This window comes from Cervus canadensis, chromosome 17, assembly GCF_019320065.1.
Source record: "Cervus canadensis isolate Bull #8, Minnesota chromosome 17, ASM1932006v1, whole genome shotgun sequence".
Classification (NCBI taxonomy): Eukaryota; Metazoa; Chordata; class Mammalia; order Artiodactyla; family Cervidae; genus Cervus; species Cervus canadensis.
The window spans coordinates 61,804,225-61,826,423 of NC_057402.1; the positions used below are offsets into that span (position 1 = coordinate 61,804,225).

Here is a 22,199-nt window from a genome sequence, read left to right on the forward strand (position 1 = left end):
ACTGAGAAAAAAACAGAAAAAAAAAAAAGCTCAAAAACTTAGTTAGATTACATAGAACCAAGAAAATCGACAACTACAACAGAGGGAGGGGAAAAGGGAAAAAATAAAAAAAATCCAAAAGAAGATACAGAATAAGTCAAACACAAGAATAATAAATATTTTTCTTGAGTCACTGCTGTCAGGGTCCTTTCTGTCACTGGGAGTCACAGTCCACCTCACCTCCCTAGGATGCCCTCCAACACTGTGCTGGTCTCTGGACCTGCTGTGGGGGCAGCTCAGATTCCAGTCTGGTCCTACTCCTGTGTGTGCTTGCCTCCAGTGCCCACAGCTGTCAGAACTAGTGCGTTTTCTCTTGTGGGAGCTCTCAGTGTCCTTTTGTATATTCCACAGACAGAGTCTGCCTAGTTGATCGTGTGGATTGAATCTGCAGCTTGCACAGCTGGTGGGAAGGTTTTGGGTCTTCTTCCTTAGTCACATTGCCCTTGGGTTTCAACTATGGTTTTATTTCCACCTCTGCATGTGGTCGTCCACAGGGGTTTGCTCCTGAGGCTGCCCTGGAGGACTTGCGTTTGCCCCTGTGAGGTCAGGTGTGGAGGTGGTGCAGCTGCTTGGGTCGCAGGGGTTCTGGCAACACCAGGTACTCAGGGGGGTTGGCGGCCAGGGCAGCAGGAAATACAGTGCTCTAGAAGGGGATGGCGACCAGTGTTGGCCAATATGCTCCAGTATTCTTGCCTGGAGAATCCCCTCCCTGACAGAGAAGCCTCTCTGACAGGGTCGCAAAGAGGCGGACTGAAGCAACGCTGCTCACGTAAACACAAGACTTTTTTTGCCTGTGGCAGCTCTGGCCCGGTGAGAGTTGAGCATGAAGGTGGTGCGGCTGTTTGACGTGCGGGGACCCTGGCAGCACCGAGTGTGTGGGGACATGGATTGCCTCCACCACAGGAGTTATGGCCCGATCAGAGTCTTTTCTCGAGCCTGTTACAGCCAGCGATCAGAAGGCCTCTTCAGCCAGTCTTTCTCCAGAGCTCCGCCCATTCAGGCACTTAGAGGGCTCCCTTGCCTGGGGTCCTTCTCTGTTCTTCGGCATGTCAGGCACATAGAGGGGCCCCTTGGCTGGGGTCCTACTCTGCAGATCCGCGCATCAGGCACTTAAAGGGGCACCCTGGGTGGGGTCCTACTCTGTAGTTCAGTGAGTCAGGTGTTTGATGGACCAGCCTCTCTATTGTTCAACTGCTGATGCTGGCGTGTGTGTGTGTGTGTGTGTGTGTGTGTGTGTGTGTGTGTGTAGGGGGAGGCGGGGGAGAGGCTATGGTGATGGCTCCACCCCCTAATGCGTGACTCAGCAGTATCGCCTTGCTTCCACAGCTGCCTGGCATTCCTCCACAGGCATTTCCCCCCACAATCTCCTTCCTCACATCCTCTCTATCTGGCTCTCCACAGTCAACAGCAGCCCTCGCCCTGGGATTGCTCCACAATCCCCAAACTCCAGCTCCCAGCTGCTGTCCCTTTCAGGGGACCCACGTCCGTCTGGGGTACGTATGGCTGTAAGGACTGTCTGATTCTCATTCTATTTAGGCTGCCACAGATCAGCTATTTCACTCTCAGCCTTAAATGTTTCTCCTCTGACTCAGACAACTGCCCCAATGTGGGCATCGGACCCCTGCTTCGGTTCCCCCACCTGCCAAAGGCAGGTCCAGTCCTACTAACACTCCTGTTTTCCCCCCTAGTTCCTTCATCGTCCCGAGGTTTGCGTGGGTCTATATATTCCTTTCTGCTGGTCAGGTCCTCCTGTCTGCTCTCAGCTGCTGTTCTGCACGCACTTCTGTGTCTGGAGGTGTATTCCTGATGTATCCGTGGAGAGAGATGTGCTCCACGTCCACCTGCTCCTCACCATCTTGCGGCAATTCAGATCCTGGGTTCTAAATCCTGTTCCCATGTCGAGGTCTCATGGCTCTTTGGGAGGTTGACTGATATTAGGTATGGGGCAGGGACCGCACAAGGTGGGCTGCAGCCATTTCGTGCCAGAAAGAAAGAAATACTCAAAGATTTTTGTGGCAACTGGAACATCAAAGAGCATAATGATTATAGTTGAGCACAAAGAGCAATAATACATCCATGGTTCATTGTGATCACAGAAAAAAGAAAGAAAAAGACAAAGACTCAAACAAAAGGAAAGAAAGGAAGACAGAAATAGAAGGAGAAAGAGAAGCCCATCTCTCACCATTGTAGGTGAGCATGATACCTTTTTAGAAGTCCTTATTGGTCTCAGGGGGCGACGCAAGCTCTTCTTCACAGAAGAAGGTCCATGTGAAAAGAAGGAGAGACTCAGGCCATGTACCTGCAGCCCTCAGTGAGGCACTGATTCAGGCCAGGACCACTACAGAGACTACAAGTCCAGGTTCCTGGGGACTGGGATATTCATGGGGGCAGGAAGCAGCCCCTACAGACCTATTCACAGGGCAGAAAGCATCACCTTTAGGATAACTTGGCAATTATAAGAGTAAATACAGTCCTTTGGGGAGAGATCTAGCACTCTTTCTGCCCCAGCCTTCCAGGCCCCTCTCTCTTGGTCTTAGAGGTCACAGCCAGTGAGTATGGTCATCCCTGTGGCTGGGGGCAGGGTGGGGGACAGTCCATGTCATTGGGACTGGATCCCTGAGTGATGCCTTCCTCTGCACAAAGATGCGCCTCTTCAGTGCACTGGGCAGGTCCCTGGGAGAGTCTGACCCTGCCCTTGGGGAGTGGGGTGGATGGCCTTGGAGCAGTCTCTGAGCCACTCACTCTCCTCACCTGGAATAACATCCCTGTAAGCTCTGGACAGCTTAGAAATAAACATAGTTTAGAAATCTGTCTCTTGTTCCCCAGCATTTCTTTGTCTTCAGTGAGGTCTGAGATAAACCAAACACTACTTAGCAACTGGGGGCCCTGTGGCCTTGAACACCGCCCATGGAAGACTTTCTGATGGCCAGTGGGAGCAAGGTTCCCCCAAGTCTTGGTGTTGACAAAAACAAGTTGGATGAGTACATGTAAAAGAAACCAGTCATACACAAACATATGTATACATGTTCTGCCCGTAGTCCGAGTCCCCAGTCAGGAAAGAAGACTCCTCGAAACAATGCAACTCGCAATAGGGGAATTTATTACTGGCTCGAGCCAGGGCCTCCCGCCCTCACCAGGTGTGTGAGGACAAAAGGCCCCGAGCCCCAGTTCTCTCGGGTATTTATTAGGTCAAAATAAGCAGCAGGTAGTTGGCGCAATTGGATTGGTTACACAGTGGGTAGTTGGCGCAAGCTGATAGGTTACACAGTTGCAAGGTAATTTTTGTTGGCCCAACGTGGGGCTTTCAGCTTTCCCCTGATAGGTTCCCTTTTCTCTGGCTAGGCATATGTTGATTGGCTGGCTCTAGGAGGCCTGATTATTATGTTACCCTGGGAAACCAGGCCTACTCCTAATCTAGGCTGCCTGCCATGGCGTTAGCTGTGACAGCCTCACATTTCCCCCCTGTCTGTTGTTCAAGTAGAGGAATCTTCCTCGTTACTCTGTGAAATTGACTGATATTGTTGTCTCAATACCATAATTTGGATGGTATTTAGGCGCTCCCTAATAAATGAGACCAGACGGTTTAAAATGCATGGACCAAAGGTCAGTAACAATATTAATACTATGAGTGGACCCAGGAGGGTGGAAATCAAAGTGGTCAACCAGGGGGAGCGCCGAAACCAAGATTTAAACCAGCCTTGTTGGGCTTCTCGTTCTCTCTTCCACTGGGCTAGTCCCTCTCTTACTTTTTAGAGAGATTTTTGTACCACCCCTGAATGGTCGATATAGAAACAGCATTCTTTTCTCAGTGCTGCACATAATCTTCTTTGTTGCAAAAACAGCAAATCTAAACCTCTCCTATTCTGTAACATTACTTCAGCCAAGGAGCTCAAGGATTCTTGGAGGTGCGAAATGGACTGTTCTCTTGGTTTCGCAACCCCAAGCGGCGCAATAAAAAGAGTCAATTTCCCCACATTTTTCATTTTGGTTCTGATCCCTTCTTTCCCCCCGGGCAGACATAGACAGGCACCTGTTTGTAGTACTGTGGGCCTTTTCGCTCACAGTTATGGGTGAACAGACCGAAAGAGCCGTGGGCAAAGAACTTGGTCAGTTGGTAGGGACCAAACCCATTACCGTCAGCCACCAGCACGCACAAATCAAAGGTCAGTACTGGCCACCATGTCCCTTTGGGGCCACGTTGGAGCTCGAATTAAGCACTTCTCCAGTCTCAGGATTGTAGATCACCCAAGTCAGGTTAGCTGGCTGATGGGGGTTGTGGCTGGTTCCTCCTGGGCCAATGAAAACTGTTATCAGCAGGAGAGTTAAGAGGGCTCCCGTCATACGAGTTTCAGTTTCAAAAGATTTGACGGGTGAGGTCTTGCCTCTCATTTTGCTTGCATCTTCTCTTGTTTTTCTGGGGTGGCTTGCCGCACGTGATTGCAGTGAACCTAGGGCCCGATCCTGTCGACCTTAACAGCAGTAGGAGTGGTAAGGAGAACAACATAAGGGCCTTTCTATCTAGGTTCTAATGTTTTAGATTGGTGTCGTTTTACCCAAACCCAATCACCCGGGCCAATATTATGTGAGGGGATGGTCCCCTTGCTTGTTCCCTCGTGTATCTCTCGAATTAATTTCCAAACATGGCTATGCACCTTGCTTAATGTCATCAGTGATTGCTGGAATTGTCCCAAGGTAGGGGGTGGTAGGCATTTTCCCTCGAATATAGGACACACAGGAGGAGGTCTTCCATACAGAATCTCAAAAGGGGTAAGATTCAGCTTATAAGGGGTGTTACACGCTTGAAAGAGCGCGAAGGGAAGGAGGGTCACCCAGTCCCCACCAGTCTCTATTGCCAACTTTGTCAGAGTTTTTTTTAGGGTCCGATTCATTCTCTCAACCTGTCCTGAGCTCTGGGGATTATATTCACAATGTAACTTCCATTTTGTCCCCAGAGCTTGGGCCAGCCCTTGTACAATCTGGCTCACAAAGGCAGGTCTGTTATCTGAGCCCATAGTCACTGGCAGCCCATACCTAGGCACTATCTCCTCTAAGATCTTTTTAGCAACCACTGTTGCTGTCTCTCTCTTAGTGGGGAAGGCTTTTACCCACCCCGAGAAGGTATCTACCAGAACCAACAGATAGCGATACCCGTACTTGCCTGGTCTTACCTCAGTGAAATCTATCTCCCAGTGTTGCCCTGGCTCTTCCTCTTGGTACCTCGTTCCAGTGTGCTGCCTTTTCCTTGTCTTCATCAGCTGGCATGCTTTGCAAGCCTGGATTATTTCTCGTACAGTTGCATTTTGTCGAGGGAACCTCAGGCAGGCTGTCTGGAGAAGAGTCAAGGTTTTTTTCTCTCCCAAGTGTGTAGTTGTGTGCAGGTGTTCATATAGGTGACAACCCAGGATGGCAGGCAATATCAGGTTGTTGTTTTGATCTTAGTACCATCCATCTTTATTATTCTTCTGGAGGGTGGTATCCTCGTTGATCCAAATGAGGTCAGGGAGGGAATAGTCGGGGACTGGAGGCAGAGTCCCCATACCAGGAGGTGGAAGTCCCATGGCTAATATGGGGGCGGCGTAGTCCTGGCTGGCCGCTTTTAGTAGGGCCCGTCTGAGTGTCTGGAAAGCCTGTTTCATTGGCTCAGTCCAAGCCCAGTTTGGGGTCTCTTTACTTCCCTCATATAAGGGCCGGGCCTTCTCAGCAAACCCCATGATCCATAGTCTACAATATCCAACAGTCTCTAAAAACTCTCTCACCTGGCGGGGGGTCTTGGGCTCTGGTACCTGCAATATTGTTTCCTTCATGGCCTGAGTTAGCCACCTTTGCCCCTGCCTGATCTTGTACCCCAAATAGGTGACCTCTTGCCGGGATATTTGCACCTTCTTTGTGCTAGCATGATATCCCAAGGTGCCTAGAGTCTGTAAGAGGTCACCGGTGGCACGGCTGCATGCCTCCTCTGTGGTTCCAGCCAACATAAGGTCATCCACATATTGCAGCAGGATGACCTCTGGGTGGCGAGTCCGATATTCATAGAGGTCCTCACTCAAAGCCTCATTAAACAAGGTAGGGGAGTTTTTGAACCCTTGTGGGAGGCAGGTCCAAGTTAGTTGTACTACCGGTTGGCCTTCCCCCTAAGTCTACTCAAAGGCAAATATTTCCTGGCTCTGGGCCGCCAGGTGTAGGCTGAAAAAAAGCATCTTTCAAGTCCAACACAGTGTACCAAGTGTACTCAGGCAGCAGACTGCTCAGGAGGGTATACGGGTTGGGGACAGTAGGGTGTATGTCACTCACCCGCTTGTTGACTTCTCGTAGGTCCTGGACAGGTCTGTAATCCGTATTCCCTGGCTTCTTCACCGGTAGTAAGGGGGTGTTCCAAGGGGATTGGCACCGCTTGAGAATTCCGGCATCCATGAGCCGTCGAATGTGGGGAGTGATCCCCCGCCGAGCCTCCTGGCTCATAGGATATTGCTTCACCCTCACAGGAGTCGCCTCAGCTTTTAATTCGATGACGACCGGATGTCTCTGTTTAGCCAGTCCCATTCCTGCTGTCTCTGCCCATGCCAACGGATATTTGTGGACCCACGGTTGTATATCTGATGCTATAACCTCTGAGGGCTTAGGCACAAAAAGTCTGTATTCATCTCTTAAAGCTAGAGACAAGACATGTATCGGCTGTCCAAGTCCATCCGTGACTGACATTCCCCCAGGGTCAAAATGGATCTGAGCATTAACTTTAGTCAACAAGTCCCGTCCAAGTAGAGGGGCTGGGCATTCTGGTATCACCAAAAACGAATGGGACACCTGATGGGTCCCCAAATAAACTTTCCGTTCTGTGGTCCAACAATATTTTTTTTGTCCCCGTGGCTCCCTGCACCGAGCTGGTTTTCTTAGACATTGGTCCCAGTTTTTGATTTAAAACAGAATGTTGGGCGCCAGTGTCCATCATGAAGCCAACGGGTTTCCGCTCTACATGTATGGTTACCCAGGACTCGGGGAGGGGTGTCGAGTCTTGACTCCCCTAGTCACTGTCTTCCCCCGCATATAGAACTCGAGTTCCAGGGGAAACTTTCTCTCTTGGTTGTTCTTTTCTTCGGGTCCCTCTTAGGGCACTCATTTTTCCAGTGCCCCCGTTCTTTGCAGTAAGTGCACTGATCTTTCTTTAGGGCCTGCCTTTTTGGTCTCTCTGTTTCTCCCGTCTGGGGGGTCTCGAGGCTCCCTCAATTCTGTTCCGGCCTTCATCCCCGCAAAAAGAATCTTGGTTAGCTCTCTCTGGTTCTTCCGGTTTTCTTTTGCCCTATGTTCCCTATCTTCTTTCCTGATCTTCTCAGCTAGTTCCCTTTCCTCTCGACGAAGTCGTTCCTCCCTTTCTTCTGGGGTCTCCCTATTATTAAATACCTTTTCAGCTGCTTTCAGTAAGTCTTGTATTGTCTGCTCTCCTAACCCCTCTATCTTTTGTAATTTCTTCTTAATATCTGGGGCTGCCTGATTCACAAACGCTAGTAGAACTGCAGCGCGTGATTCCTCAGCCTGGGAGTCCATGGGTGTATATTGCCTAAAGGCTTCCATTAGCCTCTCTAGGAAGGCTGACGGGCTCTCAGTGGGCTCTTGCCTTACTAAATTTACCTTTGCCAAATTTGTCGGCTTCCTAGCTACGGCCCGCAGGCCAGCCATTAGAGTCTGGCGGTACACTCGGAGACGCTCCCTACGTTCCACTCGCTCAAAATCCCAGTTAGGCCGCAACAGAGGAAACCCCTCGTCCACGAGATGAGGCTGGGCGGTTGGTCTCCCGTCGACCCCCGGGACCTGTTTCCGCGCCTCTGCCAGGATTCGCTCCCGTTCTTCCGTGTTGAAGAGCACCTGCAACAGCTGCTGGCAATCATCCCAGGTGGGGTTATGAGTGAACAAAATGGGAAAAGGGCCAGTATTGCTAGGTTCGCTCTCCGTTCGGGTTAGCTGGTCCCACCCGGACGGGGAGTGCCTGTACAGTAGATGAAGGTTCCCCATGATCCTGCTCACCCCTATTTCTTCTATTCTTTCTCTGGGGTCGGGATTCCCTTGCCCCTTCTGATTCATTGGGGGGGGGGCTCTTTCCCCCGGGGGAACTTGCAACGGAGGAGGGGCATATGGTGGGGGCCTAATTTCTGTCTCCAAGTCAATCAGGTTCTGGTCCGAGCATTCCTGCAAGACCGGTTTTGGGCCCTTATTCTTCTTGGCTTCCTCTGGGGCAGTGGGAGTTTTCATAACTAGGGCCTGTACATTAGGAGAATCAGGGAGTTTGTGAACAAAAGGTTTTAACCATTCGGGCGGATCTTTTACTAGATCTTGCCAGACCATAACATATGGGACTTGGCTCGGGTGGCCCCAGGGATCAGGAGCCATAACTTTTTTTTTTCACTGCCCGAATAATAGAAGGTTGAAAAGTTTCTTCTGAAGGCCATCCAACCTGGAAGGCGGGCCACTCTGCAGAGCAAAAGGTTATTAATTTACTCTTTGTAACCAGTAGCGACAGATCATATGCTCTAGCCCTGACATCCGAGAAATGATCAGTCATGAGAGAGTGAGGTAGATTTTCTTGCCCCATAGCGAGAGTCAGAAGAAAGTCACCGAGAATTACCACCAATAAATCCTATCGGGAGTGGTGGCGGCCAGGAGGTTGGGCTTGTGGTATGCTTTGTGGAACTATTTGAGTGCCTTAGTCGTTGCACGGAAGTTTTCTTGCTGGGGGCGGGCACCCTAAGGGTTTCTAGCCCATTCCGTGACCCCCTTATCCTTTCATGGGAGTCTTCCAGTGGCAGGCGCCCTATCGGCTCTTAAGTGCCTGTCGCGTGCCCACACAGACGGGTTTTTATTTGGCCAGATTCTCGGTTTAGAATATGAGAAAAAAAGAAAGGAGTTTCACCCTCTCGGGCTCCCGTTACTGGGGCTGACTTGTTGGGAGGCCTTCAGAATCCGCCAGGGAGTAGCCCTGGCCGGGACTCGTCAGTTGCCCCGACAACTGTCTGCCTGTTCACTGAAACTCCCAGAAACATAAATGAGGCTCCAAGGCTTTATAGGAAGAAGTAGACAACGACACACCAGAGAACAATGAGACAGGAGACAATGCCGGCAGTTACACAGAAAAACACACAGACAGACATACATCGGCTGACGACACAGATCCTCTGGAACAAGGGTCACCTTACCGTATGGCGTCCACTGTTCCCCAGATTCAGGCTTAGGAGAGAAGGTCTCCTTCCCACAGAGCTGGCTGCCTCCCAGCGTGCTCGCTGGCCGCGGCCTCACGCCAGCCGGAACAGCCAGTCCGTTCCCTCATGGAAAGCTTTCCCTAACGCCAGACACCTTCCCGCTTCACAGCAGGGCCTCGGCTTTACTCTGGTCTTTTTCTGCGCCAGACACCTTCCCGCTTCACAGCAAGGCCTCGGCTTTACTCTGGTTTTTTTCTGCGCCAGACACCTTCCCGCTTCACAGCAGGGCCTCGGCTTTACTCTGGTCTTTTTCTGCACCAGACACCTTCCCGCTTCACAGCAGGGCCTCGGCTTTACTCCATGTCTTTTTCTGCGCCAGACACCTTCCGCTTCACAGCAGGCTCGGCTTTACTCTGGTCTTTTCTGCACAGACACCTTCCCACTTCACAGCAGGGCCTCGGCTTTACTCTGGTCTTTTTCTGCGCCAGACACCTTCCCGCTTCACAGCAGGGCCTCGGCTTTACTCTGGTCTTTTTCTAAACCTGCCTGAGCACCAGTGCTATTCCCTATCTTTTTTTCCCCTTTGTTCCAAAGAGCGTTCTTCCCTGGTCAAGGGATCCCGGACGAGCCCCCAAATGTTCTGCCCGTAGTCCGAGTCCCCGGTCGGGAAAGAAGACTCCTCGAAACAATGCAACTCGCAATAGGGGAATTTATTACTGACTCGAGCCAGGGCCTCCCGCCCTCACCAGGTGTGTGAGGACAAAAGGCCCCGAGCCCCAGTTCTCTCGGGTATTTATTAGGTCAAAATAAGCAGCAGGTAGTTGGCGCAATCGGATTGGTTACACAGTGGGTAGTTGGCGCAAGCTGATAGGTTACACAGTTGCAAGGTAGTTTTTGTTGGCCCAACGTGGGGCTTTCAGCTTTCCCCTGATAGGTTCCCTTTTCTCTGGCTAGGCATATGTTGATTGGCTGGCTCTAGGAGGCCTGATTATTATGTTACCCTGGGAAACCAGGCCTACTCCTAATCTAGGCTGCCTGCCATGGCATTAGCCGTGACAGCCTCACATACACCCCGCCGCCCGCCCCCTCCCACTCTGGGGGCTAAGTGTAGAACAGCAGGAAGGACCCGGGTTACTCAGCTACTGCCGGTGGGGAAGGGACAGGGGGTGGTGTTGTGGTGGTGATGGTTGGGTGTGTGTGTGCTTGTGTGCCTGGCTTGGTCTGAGCTCCTATGTCACCTGCTGAATTAAAAACATAAAAGGGCAGATCTAGTGATCTGCTGCAGAAGGTGGGGAGACTAGGATGAAGATGCCAGGATGTCAGATGTCTGTCTGATCAGGTCCCATCACACCCCCTCTCAGGAAGCCACGCAGCTGCCTCCATGCTGCTGTGTCCCCTTGCACACCCATGAGTGCAAATGTGATGACTTGATTTACACAGCACATCATACCCCTGGACCACTTAACCTCCAGCTCTTCTCTGCTGCAGGCAGGCTTGTTATCATCAGTTCATCTCAGAGGAGTAAAACAGGTGCAGAGAGTTCTGGAGACTTGCTTAAGTTATAATGGCTGGGAGTGTCTTCTCCTGAACCCATATTCATTCTACACTCCAGAGCCTTCGCCCAGCCCCTGGAACTTTGGCCAGCTTCCTGAGGACATCACTTCTCCCTCTTGACCTTCCATGCTGCACCACTGGCCCAGAGTGGACTCAGGCCCTCCGAGTGCAGTGCAGCCCTCCCAGCTCTCCATCTTCTCTCTCCCAAGAACGTGCTGATTCACTCTGCCTGCAGCCCGCCAAGACAGCTGCTCCCTACTCCCCAGATACCCAGGCCTCTGTCTCTGCCCCCACAATCACTGCCCGCAGTCAGCACTCAGGAGATGCTGGCCTTAGGGGTTTAGAGGAATGAGAGGGACAGTGAGCTCTTCCTGGGAGAGGGGAACAGGTGTCTTTACCTCAATAATTCAATTAAGACATAAATCAAGCTGAAGGGCACACCTCACCATTGGATCACCTATCAGGCCATGCTGGTCAATAGCATTTTTGTACAGATTCTGTGGCTCAAGGAGGCCACAGGTGAGAGCTGGGAAGGAAAGAATTACACTCACAAAGGAGCCCAAGTTCAGTGCTGAACTGGTGGGCCTGGCTGTACCTCTCAGGCTCCTGGGAAATGACCTTGTCATCTTGATAAAACCACGAGCAGGTCCATCTTGTAGGACAAATTCTGTTGGGACCTTTCAAGGCCAGATCCAGGAAACATCCAGTCTAGAAAGTCCCCTTTCAGCATGGCCTCCCTAGGCACTCCCTGCTCTCTGGGGGTCTCTGGCGCCTTGGCAGGAGGGCTCAGGGCAAGCCAGGCCTGAGTGGGCAGCCCCTCCTCGTCCCTACCAAGGCTGCCCCCACCCCAACATCCTCCCAGCATGGCTGCCCCCCCCGCCTCACAACCTGAATGACAGGGAATTAGAAACACACAACTGAAGGGCTCTGACAGAAAGGGGAGGTGTCAGAGGTGCCTGGCAGCTGTGTCCTGGTCAGACCTGGGCCCTGGGATGCTGGGGTCCTGCCAGGCTCTAGAGCTGAATGCAGGACGTTGAGGCTGGGGAGGAGGAGGATCAGAGGTCAGGGGAGGCGGTAGCTGTGAGAAAAATGTCAGTGAGCACAGAGATTTTTCAAGAGCAAAGAAGACCGTTTCATGACTAAATGAAGAATTGCTGCTGGCCAACCAGGACTTCTCTGGTGCTGGGGAGGGACAGGCTGGTGTGGGCTGGCCTGACCCAGTTCCATGCCTGGGAAGCCAAGGACATCTCCATATGCACCTCAAAGAGAAACTGCCTACCTCTCATTGCTAAGCCATCTACCCCTTTGAACAAACCTCTAGGTTTGTATGTTTTCATTACAGGAAGCAGTTGTGATGGCCTCTGCTGGTCAGAGAGGGACATGAGGAAATAGCCTGGTTGGCATTTACAAGCCTCTCAGTGCAGGCCATGCCACTCACCGCACAGACCCCGTCCCCTCCAGTCTCCATCACAGAGGACCGGCTGTCTCACGTCGAGGTCAGACAGGGCTGGGTGGGGAGGGCGGGGCCAGGACGTAGGCCAGGGCCTTCAGAACCTGCCTTTGCACACTCTTACTGACCACTGGTATGGCCGGCCCGATTGTCCTCCTCCACATGGAGCATGGAAGTGGTCTTTTTGTGGATGCCCAGAGTCAGGGTTTGATTCATGTGTCTGGTTTGGGGCATGATCTGGGCTATGCGGCAATGAGTCCCTGGATGAACCCCCGCCCCACACAGGAAAAGAGCTCTCCTCACACCTGGTTTGTGTAGACAAGCATAGGTGATGTCACTCTCCCAGGAAGGGGTTGTTTATGAAGACACTGAGGCCACGGGGGTGAGTGACTCACCTGAGGTCAGACCAGGGTCCCAAAGCTATGTGTGCCCTGAAGTCCAGGGTTAGTTCCCACAGGAAATTAGGCACTTAAGGTGGTGTCCTCCAACTCGATCTCTGCTCTTCCAGGGCCAAGCACCCCATTCCCATGGCCAGTGACGTATTATCCCTGAAAACATTTTATTTTTTTTAATTAAATAGTTTTTAATTGACTGGAGAAGGAAATGGCAACCCATTCCAGTATTCTTGCCAGGGAAATCCCATGGACAGAGAAGGTGGTGGGCTAGTAGGGTAATCCATGGGTTTGCAAGAGTCAGACATGACTTAGTAACCAAACCACCACCACCAGCATTTTGAATTGGTACCAACAGCACACTGGTGCAAAACTCAGAGTAAGAGAAAAGGCATATGGTAAAAACCTTCTTCTCCACCCCTGTTTCCAGATACTCTTCTCTGGAGATAGCCATTTTCTTGAATATCTTTCTAAAGATAGTTTTACTTGGTTAGCAAATGCATCTATAAAGATTCCTTTGACCACTTTTAATGGGGATAACAGCATACTGTACACAGAGGTTTGTGCCTTCCTTTTTTTCATTTAGCATACTATGGAGGTCATTCATTGTGCTTATTTGAGCTTCCTCCTTCACTTTAATGGTTGCATTGCGTTTTGTTGTAGGAGTCAGCATTGTTATTTGCATAACTCCAGGGGTACCTCTCATGTGGTCATTGATATGAAAATCCTGAATAGTTACACTAAATTTATTTAACCAGTTAACCCTGTTAATGGACATTTAAGTTCTGTAGTCAGCTTGGGCTGCCATAAAAATGCTACAGATTAGGTGGCTTAAACAACACCCTATTTTCTCACAGGTCTGGATGCTAAAAGCCCAAGATCAAGGTGCCCCCAGCATTGGTTTCTTATGAGAGCTCTCTGTCTGGCTTACAACAGCTGCCTTCTTGCTGGGGCTTCTTCACATGGCAGAGAGAGGAAACAAGCTCTGTGTCTGTTTCTCTTCCTAAGAGGAATGATAAGGGTCGATGATGAGGGCTTTACCCCATGGCCTCATGTAACCTGAACCACATCCTTAAAGGCCCCATCTCCTTATACAGTCACAGTGGGGGATAGGACTTTAACATATGAATTTTGAGGGGAACACAATTTAGTACATAACAGTTGTTCCCATCTTTGGCTCTAGTTAAATACAAAACCAAGGATTAGGTGACTGTGGATTTAGCACGTTTGAACCAGCTCATGCTAGCCATGGAGACAAAGCAAGACCTGGTTGCTTGGCTCTTTGGTCTGACCTCCACTTGACACACTTGCTGCATTGGGGCTGACTGGCCCTTGTCCAGCTCTGCTGGGGTATGAAACAGTGCAACTTCGTATGTCTACTTAACAGCTACAGATGTAGCGTGTCTTGGATGTGTTTCTTGTTATTTGGGATGAACAGTTGGTTTCTCCAGAAATTGCTCCAAGATTTTTGTGCCTCAAATCTCATTTGTTGCAGCAGAAATGGAAATGACATTTTAATGATCATGGCAAATGGAACCCTAATCTTTACCTTATTAGCTGCCTCTTTTTTAAATGAGCTGCATATGCAAGCATTCTTTCCCCCTGTAGATACGCATCAACATTTTCCAAACCCTCTTTGAACCATTACACTATCTTGTCACCTTGCCAGTGGACTTGCTGCAGGGTTAATAAACTTCAACATTAGCTCAAGAACAATTTGTGTTAAGAAATATTGCTTCAACACAATTACTAAAAACCCTGCAGCATCATCAGTCACACATCATTTCACACATGTGCAAATTTACTGTAGAGTACACTACCAGATATGTGTGCAATAGATGGTGGTTTGACAGCTAGCATCCTTTCTACCTTACTTTTATTGTTCCTTCAAAGACTGGAAAGTGAACGAATTTCCTGCCTCCCTTGCAGCTAGAGTTCTAGATGTGAACTGGGTTCTGCCTGGTGGTGTGCTGGTAAATATTTAACAACAAGCTCTCCAAAAATTTTTAAAAAGTAAACCCTAGATTGTAATGCCTGCTCATGTCTCTGGTGTAACAACTCCCACCATGGTCAATTTCAGTCAAGCTATTTATATGATGTCACTGAATGTGGGGCTGGGGTGAGCTGGCTCTAGCATATGCCCAGCTCTGCCAGTTAGTTGCCTGTCACTATGATTTGAGTTCAAGTGCATCCTCCTGATGCATTGGGATATTCCTGCAAGCAAGCAAAGTTGTGGTGGTTGTTTCTCCTGCAGGGCATGCCAGTGTTCATTCAGTTCCTTTGTGTGGCTGCGAGGCATGTGTGGAGGCTGCAGCAGTGACCCCCTGACTGCCACCTGCCTCGTGGGGCTGAGGCAGCCAGTCCCCAGGCATTTTCCTGGGCATCACTCCAACAGGCCTGGCCTGTGTCTGTTCTTCCAGCCCTCTCAATAAAACTGAAAGCTTCTAATTTCCTGTCTAAACTCCTTTTTGCTTAAAATTGTTAGAGTGGTTTCTGTTTCCTGTAACTAAATCCTGGCTGATATAAATTAGAATCTGAAACCATCTTTTTTTTCTTAAAGCATATATACATTTTTCTCAGGCCTGTTCCCTAATCTGTCTGTGCTGAAGGACTTTAATGAATTGTGCAGTCCTGGAGGACAAAAATGAGAATGCTGACCCTGGTAAAGCTTGGTAAATCTAGGAATTCTGGAGGGAAGTGTCTGAGTACACTGAGAAGGACAGGACCGCTTTCTAGAGTTTGTGAGCATCTGCCTCTCACAGCACCTTCCCCAAGCCCTGCTGAGCCTGGCTGCATTCCTGCAGCAGAGGCTAGGCTGTTGGACGCAGTGCCATTTGGGGAGAGGCTAGATTTTCTTAGCTTTATATAACCAGACACAAGTCAAGAGAGTGAATCATTTAATTGTTACTCTAAATGCACTTTGAGGCTGACCTGAATTTAGGATCTCTCTTGATTTACCCTCAGGCAGGACTCATCTCTGGGGGAGCAAACTACTCCTGAGGTGATATGGAGAAAGAGGGATGTATGTATAGACGATTCCAACAGCCTAGTGAGGGGACCTGATACCCAGTAGAGGCATTCTTTAGTCTAATTAAGAAATACCCTCTTTATTCAAGGCAAATACCTCCTGAGAAAGGAAACTGGATAACCTTTGGGTACCTTAGTGTGCCTGAATTCTCAGTTTTTTCCTAGGTTGACAGTAGACCCTAGGCTGAGAACAGTTTCCTGGGAGCATGGCTGGGGTAAACCTGTCAGTAGAAAGGTGGTTTGGGGTCGACCCATGGAACTTCTGAGAAAAAACCCGTCTGGATGGGGTCCCATGGGTGGGGAGCTGGGCCCAAAATCAAAGTGGCTGAGAACTGGGGTCTAGCAGACCTGGCTTTTAGGCTCTGTCTCCTCCAATTAGCCCTTGGACAAGTCATTCACCTCTCTGCGCCTCTCTTTCCTCATTTGTGAAATAAGGGTTATAATCTCTAACCTCATAATTCTCCTGAGGACTGACTAAAATAAAAACTACAAAGCATTAAGGGAACAGGAAGTATAGGCAGTGAACCATGGGCAGGCTGTTGGGAGCCGTCTTCCTAGGTTTGGGCAATAAAGGGGAGACTTCTGTAGAGAAAGGAAGAACAGTGAAGTCCGCCCAGTCAGACGGCAGTTTGTGTTTAAATCACTGGGTATGATAAAAATACTTTGGCCACCTGATGTGAACAGCTGACTCATTGGAAAAGACCTGGATGCTGGGAAAGATTGAAGGCAAAAGGAGAAGAGAGTGGCAGAAGATGAGATGGTTGGATGGCATCACTGACTCACTGGACATGAACTTGGGCAAACTCCGGGAGATAGTGAGGGACAGCAAGGCCTGGTGTGCTGCAGTCCATGGGGTTGCAAAGAGTCAGACGTGACTTAGCAACTGAACAACAACATGATAAGATACTTTGTTGGTCTAAATTCTAAACAGTTGCTAGGGTTACTCTGAGTATATATTATGTGCTACAGATTAGCATGATTTAATTTCTTATCCTTTAATAAAGTTTGTAGTCTACATGAAAGTTAATTTGGAGGATTCCCAAGTATTCCTGGGTGGCGTTAGTGGTAAAGAATCTGCCTGCCAGTGCAGGAGATTCAAGAGATGTGGGTTTGATCCCTCGCTTGGCAAGATCTTCTGGAGTAGAAATGGCACCCCACTCCAGTATTCTTGCCTGGAGAATTCATGGGCAGAGGAACCTGGTGGACAACAGTCCATGGGGCTGCAGAGTTGGACATGACTGAGCAACTAAGAACAAATCACAGGATACGGTCAGCCCAGAAACATGCTGTCCAAAGTAAGTTGTCAGAGATTGAAAGCCATTTGAGACATAAATCATGTCTCTAACCCTGGGATACTGTAAATTCCTTCATTTAAACTGCAGATTTGACAAATGACAATAGTATAGTGACTGGAAAGATTAAGATCCAGAATTTGAGTTACTTTAATTTTGCCATTCTATGTGACCACTGAAGATTTTGTTTTTAAAATTTAAACCAGTACAACAGCACCAGCTGCAAGGTAAGTGCAAATTTCAGTTCATATACAAAATATTTTACTATGTATGAATAATATCTTTAAAATTGGAAGATATACTTCTTAAAATTATTAAATGGAAACTATTAATAATAGGGTTCCACATGTCAGAAATCTGGAAGTTGCCACTCTATCCTAACAAGTAAAAAGCTAAACAAAATGAAAAGTCAACAACTCTTCTTGGATTTGTAAAAGAGGGAGATTTGTAAAAGACATAAAGCCAATCACTGCCCCCAAGATTGGAGAGACAGAGGTGAACACAAGGAGCCACAGCTTCTCAGGGCAGAGACTCACGGTTGGAAACTATCATGACCAGTGCCAGAGTAGGAAATCTGAGCTATAACTCATGAACTGCTGAAAGCCCTGTGTAGACAAGTCTGAGAATTAAAAACTTCAGCAGACCAGTCCCCACTGTACTAAAACTAACCTCCAGGAGTTGACCAGGTCCTCATAGTATCAGAGGGAAAAAAAGAAAAATCCCCTTGTACTTTTGGCAGTGGAGGGGAAAGGGACCATTATGAAATATGCCCAGAGCACTCTGTTCTTCTTAACAAAATCTGCCCTAGGGTAAACTAGTGAGCCAGAGCTTAGGCTGCTGGGGGTATTATCAGAGCCCAGCTGACCCGGGAGAGGGAAATACCCAGCTCTAGAGGACTCTAGCCATCCTGTCCCAGCAAAGGTGGGGAGGAAACGAAACTGAAAAACAGTTGTGAAATTCACAGCCCCAGCATGCAGACTTACTAAAATGTTGAGACCAATCACAGAACTCAGAGCTCTTCCCCTCCTCCCATGCCTCAGCACTACATTACTAAGGCCTGCTTACAGCAGTTCCTTTTACCCAGTACATCACGTCCAGCTATCAAGAAAAATTACAAGGCATACTAAAAGGCAAAAAAAAAAAATAATTCAATTTGAAGAGACAGAGCAAACATCAGAACCAGACATGACAGGTGTGCTGGAATAGTCAGGCAGGGAGTTTAAACAGCTATGATTAATATGCCAAGAGCTCTGATGGACAAAGTAGACAGTCGTTTTGTTGTTTAGTTGCTAAGTTGTGTCTGACTCTTTGCGACCCCATGGACTGTAGCCCACCAGGCTCCTCTGACCATGCGGTTTCCCAGGCAGGAACATTAGAGTGACTTCCCATTTTCCTTCTCCCAACACAAACGGGCAATGTAAGCAGAGGAATACAAATACTAGAGAAAGACCAAAAGGAAATGCCAGAGATCAAAACACTGTAGCAGACTGCCTCTGATGGGCTTACTAGTAGACTGCACGATTGAGGGAAATATCTCTGATCTTGAAAATATCAATAGAAAATCTTGAAAACTGAAGAGCAAAGAGAACAAAATGAAAACAGAATATCCAAGCACTGTGGGACAGCTACAAAGCATAACATACATGTAGTGAGAACAGCAGAAGTAATAAATATTTGAAATGATAATGATATGATAATAGATTAAATGATGTGAAATGCTAATGACTGAGAATTTCCCCAAATGAGTGTCAGATATTAAACCACAGATCCAGGAAGTTCAGAGAACACCAAGCAGGATAAATGCAAAAAAAAAAAAACCTCAACCAACTAACCAACTAAACAAACAAAAAGCTACACCTAGTGTATATAATTTTCAAACTACAGAAAATCAAAGATAAAGAATAAAATTTCAAAAGAAACCAGAAAAGAAACCCCCACCATACTTAATAGAAGAATAAAGATAAGAATTACATCCAACTTCTCAGAAACCATGTAAGTAAGAAGTAAGAGTTGAAACCACAGAACTAAGAATAAGAACAACAAACAGAAAATGGCAACAAATATGGTAGATTTTAATACAACTACATCAATAATCACCTTGAATATCAATGGTCTAAATTAGAAGGCAGAGATTGTCAGAGTGTGTCAAAAAACAAGACCCAGCTTTATGTTGTCTAAAGAAGCCCACTTTAAATGTAAAAACTCATATAGATGAAAAGTACATGAATGGAAAAAATATACCATGCTAGCACTAATCAAAAGATAGCAAGAGTAGCTATATTAACTAGAAACAGAGAAGACTTCAAATCAAGGAAAATTATTAGGAATAAAGAAGGGCATTACATAATAATAAAGGGGTCACTTTTCCAAGAAAACTTAACAATCCTTTATGTGTATGCTCCTAACAACAGAGCATCAAACTATGTGAGACAAAAACTAATAGACTTGCAACGAGAAACAGATGATTCCACTAGCATAGTTGTAGATTTCAACATCCCTCGATCAGATATGGACAAGCCTAGCAGGCAGAAAATCAGGAAGGACATAACTGAATTCAGCAACACCATCAAGCAACAGAATATTATCACTGTAGGCTCACTTTATCTGTCAACAACAGAATACACCTTCTACTCAAGTGCACATGGAACATTTACCAAGATGGACCTCATTCTGGGCAATAAAACACATCTTAAAACATTTAAAAGAATAGAAATTATACAATGTCTGCTCTTAGGTTATAGTAAAATTAAACTAGAAATCAATAAAAGAAAAATTACTGGAAACTCCTAAAATACATAGAGATTAAATTAAATACTCTTAAATATCATATGGGTCAGAGAAGAAATTGCAAGAGAAATTAAAAAAATTATTTTAGACTAATGAAAAAGAAAACAACTTATCAAAATTTGTGGGATAGAGCAAAGCAGCGCTTAGAGGGAAATTTATAGCCTTGAATGTTTATATAAGAAAAGAAGAAATATCTAAAATCCATAGTCTAAGTTTCCATCTTAAGAAACTAGGAATAGTAAGTTAAATCTAAATAATAAGAAGAAAAGAAATATTAAAAACTAGAGCAGAAATCAATGAAATTGAGTCCCCCCTCCCTCCCGCCCCAGTTTCCCATGCCTCTTTGGCAGCTGGCCACATGGTGGGCGGAGGTAAAAAGGACTGCTCTAATCTGTGGCCAGTGTCATGACTGGGCCTGTGGGGTACACCTGCCCCTCCGCTCGAGTGTATGGCTCTGGGGCCCCAGTGATAGGCCACCTCCACAGCTCCCGACATGGGGTGAGAGTCACCTCTGGTCTGAGAATGGCTACCCCTTGATATGAGCCAGTGGCTGAGATTGGTGTTGGTGTCTATGGGACAGTGGTCCCCGCAGTGGCCACTTTGCAGCCCTCAGGAACATAAGAATCCCCTATGGAGGGGATACTGGAGTGTGCCTGGCCATCAGCATAGTTTGTGAGGTGGCCTTACTGCAGTGACTGGAGGCTTTTGAGCTTCCCATCCTTGTTGGGCTGAATGATGTCTCTGCTACAGCCCAAACTGATCAGGAGACCAAAGTGACCCTTGAGTTTGAGTACATGGATCAAAACCTAAGGACATATCTAGACAAGGCAGCCTCATCAGGCTTGCCAGTGGAGACCTCAAGAGTTTGGTGCACCAGTTTCTAAGCGGCTTAGATTTCCTTAGGGCTTCCCTGGTGGCTCAGTGGGTAAAGCATCTGTCTGCCATGTGGGAGACCCGGGTTTGACCCCCGGGTCAGGAAGTTCCCCTGGAGAAGGAAATGGCAACCCACTCCAGTATTCTTGCCTGGAAAATTCCATGGACAGAGGAGCATGGTAAGCTACAGTCCATGGGGTCACAAAGAGTCACACATGACTGAGCAACTTCACATCTTAGATTTCCTTCATGCCAATTGCACCGTTCACCAGGACCGGAAGCCAGAGAACATTCTGGTGACAAGTGATGGGACTGTCAAGCTGGTTGACTTCGGCCTAGCCAGAATTTAGAGCTGCCAGATGGCACTACAGCTGTGGTTGTCACACTCTGGTACTGTGCTGCAGAAGTTCTTTTGCAGTCTACGTGTGCAACACCTGTGGCCATGTGGAAGGCTGGATGTACCTTTGAAGACATGTTTCATCAAAAGCTTCTCTTCTGTGGAAACTCCAAAGCTGACCAGTTAGGCAAAATCTTTGACCTGATTAAATTGTGCCCAGAGGTTGACTGGCTCCAAGATGTGTCCCTACCCCAAGGAGGCTTTTTCCCCTAGAGCTCCCTGTTAGTGCAGTTGATGGTACCTGAGATGCAGAAGATGGAGCACTGCTATGCAGCTGGAGTTGCTGACTTTTAATCCACACAAGTGGATCTCTGCCTTCTGAGCCCTGCTTGCTGCTGCTTTAGTCGCTAAGTCACGTCTAACTGTTGTGACACCACGGACTGTAGTCTGCCAGACTCCTCTGTCCATGGGATTTTCCAGGCAAGAATACTGGAGTGGGTTGCCATTTCCTTCTTGATTCTGAGCCCTACAGTACTCTTATTTACACAAGGCTGAAGGTAACCCAGAGTGAGCAACAGAATGGACGCATTCCAAGTGAAAGTCTCTCAGTCGTGACCGACTCTTTGCGACCCCATGGACTATACAGTCCATGGAATTCTCCAGGCCAGAATACTGGAGTGGGTAACCTTTTCCTTCTCCAGGGGATCTTCCCAACCCAGGGATCAAATCCAGGTTTCCTGCATTGTAGGCGGATTTTGTACCAGTTGAGCCACAAGGGAAGCCTGAGAATACTGGAGTGGGTAGCCATTCCCTTCTCCAGGGGATCTTCCCCACCCAGGGTTTGAACCCAGGTCTGCTGCATTGCAGGCGGATTCTTTACCAGCTGAGCTGTGAGGGAAGCCCCAATTCTGTATGAGCTCCACCCAAAGAGCGGCGGCCTTACTGCTGCATTAGGGCTGTGTCTGTGGGGTCAGCCATGAGAAGAGAGAATATAGCTTGTCTACTGCTATGGCTGCTGCGTCAGCCAGGAGAGAATAAATGTGTCTGCAGGTCCCACAGCTCTTTGAGTCTTCTTCCAGCCTCTTAGCTCACGCCTTGCCTACCATGGGTCCAGCAAACAGTGAGAACAGTGAGATACAGCAAGACAGTTGGCATCACGAACAGAATCAGCAATGCAAGAACCAAGACAAGAGACGCAGACATTCCCCTTCCTTTGAACACCTGAGTGGAGGGCCCCAACTGAGAACGTGACCTTTACCTCCA

The 22,199-nt window shown here is 48.1% G+C and overlaps 1 long non-coding RNA gene and 1 pseudogene across 1 annotated transcript; both read left to right on the forward strand.

The window, feature by feature from the left end:
* The first annotated feature begins 1,401 nt into the window (after positions 1-1,401).
* LOC122455228 lies at positions 1,402-15,060 on the forward strand. The gene is made up of 3 exons (XR_006273618.1): positions 1,402-1,532; positions 12,121-12,274; positions 14,875-15,060. It is a non-coding gene; the product is annotated as an uncharacterized LOC122455228 (long non-coding RNA).
* Positions 15,061-20,248: 5,188 nt separating this feature from the next.
* LOC122455227 lies at positions 20,249-21,507 on the forward strand (annotated as a pseudogene).
* The last annotated feature ends 692 nt before the right edge of the window (positions 21,508-22,199 follow it).